The following is a 3959-nucleotide window of genomic DNA, read 5'->3' as shown; positions in this document are numbered from 1 at the left end:
AAGGGGCTAGAGGTGGGACTTCTGGTCCCAAGATGGCGATCAGGGGCAGGGCTACCCTTGCGGCCCTCAACAGCTTCCCAAAACTCATTAAGCAGCCCTCCAGCCAAAATAATTGCCCGCACCTGGGTTAGAACCTGTGTCTCAAGACCTAGTCGAGTTGCTGTGTTGCAATGTTGTTAGTCCACACTACAGACTTGAGCCAGAAAAAACGCTAAGTTTAAACACGCTTAAAATGGCTTATAACCTAGTTTGAGTGGATGGCATAAAACACAACCAGTCTTACCTCCATTCAGTTAGAACATAGTTAGGCCTGAGGGACCAAGCCCAGCCGCACTGTACATAACAAGGTTAATTGGAAGTGTTTTTAAATCTTGTTTAAGCAAACAGTTTTTTTAAACTTACTTCCCAGCACAGTGCGAACAGGCCTTGTTCCCCTGGGCCAGTCGAGCTCAGGTGCATTCTGGCACCAACATGCACAGTATGTGGAAGGATAATGCCTGCTATGCACTGGATAAATGCCTCCAGCTGCTCCCATGAAGGGTACAGGAGACAGGCTGAAGTGTCAGTCCCAGAGGGGTTTGGATGCATTTATACTGCCAAGAGAGGAACAGCAAAAGTGGTCAAGGTTAAAAAAAAATGATAGAAGGAAGACAGTGCATCAGCCCGCACCCAGAATGGGCTTAACACTCAAATAAGGTAGCAAAAGGGTAATAAGATAGCAGTACGGTAGTGAAAAATAAGGTAGGTGGAAAGCTCATTCTCCAGGTTTTATGGATCTCTGTTCTCGGGCCCAATTAACATCTAGTAACCAAGAGATCCAACATAGGGAAATGTTGAGGCAACAAAAAGCTTTTTAGATATAACTGTTCCATGCCAACACATGATGCAGCTTGTAGGCAGCTGGGTCCTAAAGCTTTAAAGAACAAAATGAGGATTCTCTCCCAGAAGAGCAATCCACAAAGCTGAGGCACATGGGTTGCAATGGGAAACAAGCCAGTTTGTTTTATTGTATGTTGTGCAAATTCTGCCTGGAGCAAATCAGATGAAAAGGAAAGAGATGTCAGAGGCACAGTAGGGTAAAAAAGAAACCCATGCCAAGTGATAGCAGCAGCAGAAACAAGTCTAACATGGATTGGAACATCCAGGCACTTGTATAAAGCTTACCATCCTTCTGTCTCAGGATTTGGGGAAAAAAAAAAGGGGGGGGGACCTCCAGGGAACAAGTGGAAACTGAGGCTTAGAGCGAAGGTAGGAGTTGCCCATAGTTACATGACAAGTCAGGTGTAGATCTGGAAATGAACCCAGCTCTCTTGTTTGCCAGTCCAAGGCCTTTTAACTATAGCAGCTTCCTACTCCTGGAATGCTGCACTGAAATTTAGTCCACAGGTGGTGATCTGGACCTTGATTTCCCTTTGTGCCCATATGCTGTATTCTTACCCTTGCAGCACTCTATTTTCTCCCGTACACCTGTATGGATAGCTGAAGGCAAATGAGTCAAATTTGGTGACTTCAACCTCATCAATAGTTGGAATCCAACAGAGGGCAATGAAAACGGTTCAGGAGCTGGGGCACATGACCTATGAGGACAGACTGAGGAAGCTGGACTTATTTAGTCTGAAGAAAAGATGACTGAGACGGGATTTAATAGCAGCCTTCGGCTCCCTGAAAGGTGGGTCCAAAGAAGATGGAGCTGGACTGTTCTCAGCGGGGGCAGATGACAGAACAAGGAGCAATGAGCTCAAGTTGCAGCAAGGGAAGTTTAGGGTAGATACTATGAAAAATTCTCTCATGAGGAGGGTAGTAAAGCACTGGGACAGGTTACCCAGAAGTGGTGAAATCTCCATCCTTGGACACTTTTAAGACCCAACTAGGCAAAGCCTTGGGTGGGATGTTCTAGTTGGGGATGGCCCTGCTTTGAGCAGGGGGTTGGACTAATTGACCTCCTGAGGTCCCTTCCAACCCTCATTTTTGATGATTCTGAGATTCTATGAATAGGGGTGAAGCAAATTAATTTGAGCTACACAATCTCCACAAGCCAAGAACTGCGACTTTCCATTCACATGAATGACCCTAGCGGTCATTGTATGTTGCCCAGCACTCAAAGAACTGGCAGGTACAAGGAGGTTAAAAGCCAACCTGAAATTTAGCCTGAAGACGCTACGCAGATGCATATGGCCAGCAAAATCCATAGTATAAAAATAATCTATCAAATCTGTATTTGTTCTGAGGGGTGGCAGGCTATAAGGAAGAAACGTACCCAGCAAGCATTTGGTCTATTTAACTTAGGACTATTTAGTTGTACAAGTAGAAAATTCAACCTGCTATAATGGCTTTCAGATGCAACTTTAAGTAATCACATTGTACAGGTTTACTGAAGCAACTAAGCCAGGCCCAGCTCATAGACATTTTCCTGCTCATCAGTGGAAGAAAGGAGGTGAAGTTAATTATTGTGGAAGGGGCTGGAAAGAAATAGGTAAAAACAGTTTCTTAAAACAATAAAAGAAGAGATTAAAAATCTCACATCCTTAAAGTCAAAAGCTTGTCACTGTTCTCAAAGCAGCAGCCACCAACTCCAATGTAGCCAGAGGTAGAAAAAGCTAGCTTGGTGGCGCTCTTCCTTTCACCCTTATAAATCCCATTTTTACACAAACATGCACAGCCCCATGCAACTCCAGCACTGCCTCTAGAAGTGGTCTATGTTTCATATGGGTGTTTGAACACGTGGGTCTCCAGGCTAGCCAAGAGCACTAATGTAAATGCAACCTGAAGTCGGTGACATACATGAGTTAGCAACGCTTTGGTGTTCCAGTCGTTCCCATGCCCATCTGCTATTACTACTACTGCACGGTACAACACTACTTTTCAGCACAAGTTCCTCAAGGCTTTTTACTAACAACTGACCTTTGCAACTGCACATGGAAGATGGATCTTTTTACCCGTAAGCTGCTTCCCAGTCTGTTCCAGGTAAGTGCCGACCAAAAGCTGTCAACTCTGATGACTGTTCAGTGGACTATGTGAAGGTTATTACATCGTTATCTTGTCAGCAATCCGGTGCCCACAGTGCTAGAGTACCCACCACAACTGGTAATAACTAACCACCTTAATAGTCCTGGGGGAAGCGAAGGAATGAATGGTCCATGAAATCTCAATTCCCAGCTCATCCCTAAAAGTGATCCCGCCAAGTCAGGGTTAAGACACAGTGGTGGGAAAAATTACTACTGCTATCAAGGATCCTGTCCTGAGAATAAACAGAGATTCAGTCTCTACGGCCATAAATATTTTGCCAGTTTTACAATCACTACATTCATTCAACAAGTGAAGCTAAGAAAGATATAGGCCATCAAGTGAGAGACTTCAGCTCCGTTTGTTGTATAAATTCAATGCATAAAATGCGTTATGTGAGGGGCTTTGCAACATCTCTGGATAGTTTTTAATATACCACTTAGATGATAAAAGTGAGGAAGAGGTACTTCATACATTTGCTTACAGGCGCCCAGTGAAATTGCGGTAGAAGCCAGAATGAAAAAAAGTGCATTTCACTTTGGGAATGTGAAAAACTTAGCTCTTTCATATTCGTGTTACACACACACACACACACACACACACACACGAGACAGCAGTTCCAGAGACCATTGTTACACAGCACTGCCAGTTTCTGTTGGGCCTGGTGCCACAATCGTCTGAAGAGATCAAAGACAAATCTAGAAGATGAATCTGGAAATATTCAAAAAGCAACAACTGGGGTCTGTAATGAGAGAAAGGCAGAACCTGCTTCTCTGCAAGGCTGTCCTTCAGCCTCAGCCGGACTCTGGAACTGCCACTGACTGCACATGTCAATCCATTTCCCTCTTAGCTGGGTAAAATCAAGCTTAAATGGCTGGGATACGTGCAGGGGTGGTGCTAAGGGGCAGCTGGGGGGGGGGGGCTATAGCCCCCCAAAAATTCCCTTTCACCCCCCC

Source organism: Gavialis gangeticus, unplaced genomic scaffold (assembly GCF_001723915.1).
Source record: "Gavialis gangeticus isolate Ggan-Ray unplaced genomic scaffold, GavGan_comp1, whole genome shotgun sequence".
Lineage (NCBI taxonomy): Eukaryota > Metazoa > Chordata > Crocodylia > Gavialidae > Gavialis > Gavialis gangeticus.
The sequence above is the reverse complement of the archived record's forward strand: the minus strand, read 5'-3'. Positions refer to the sequence as shown.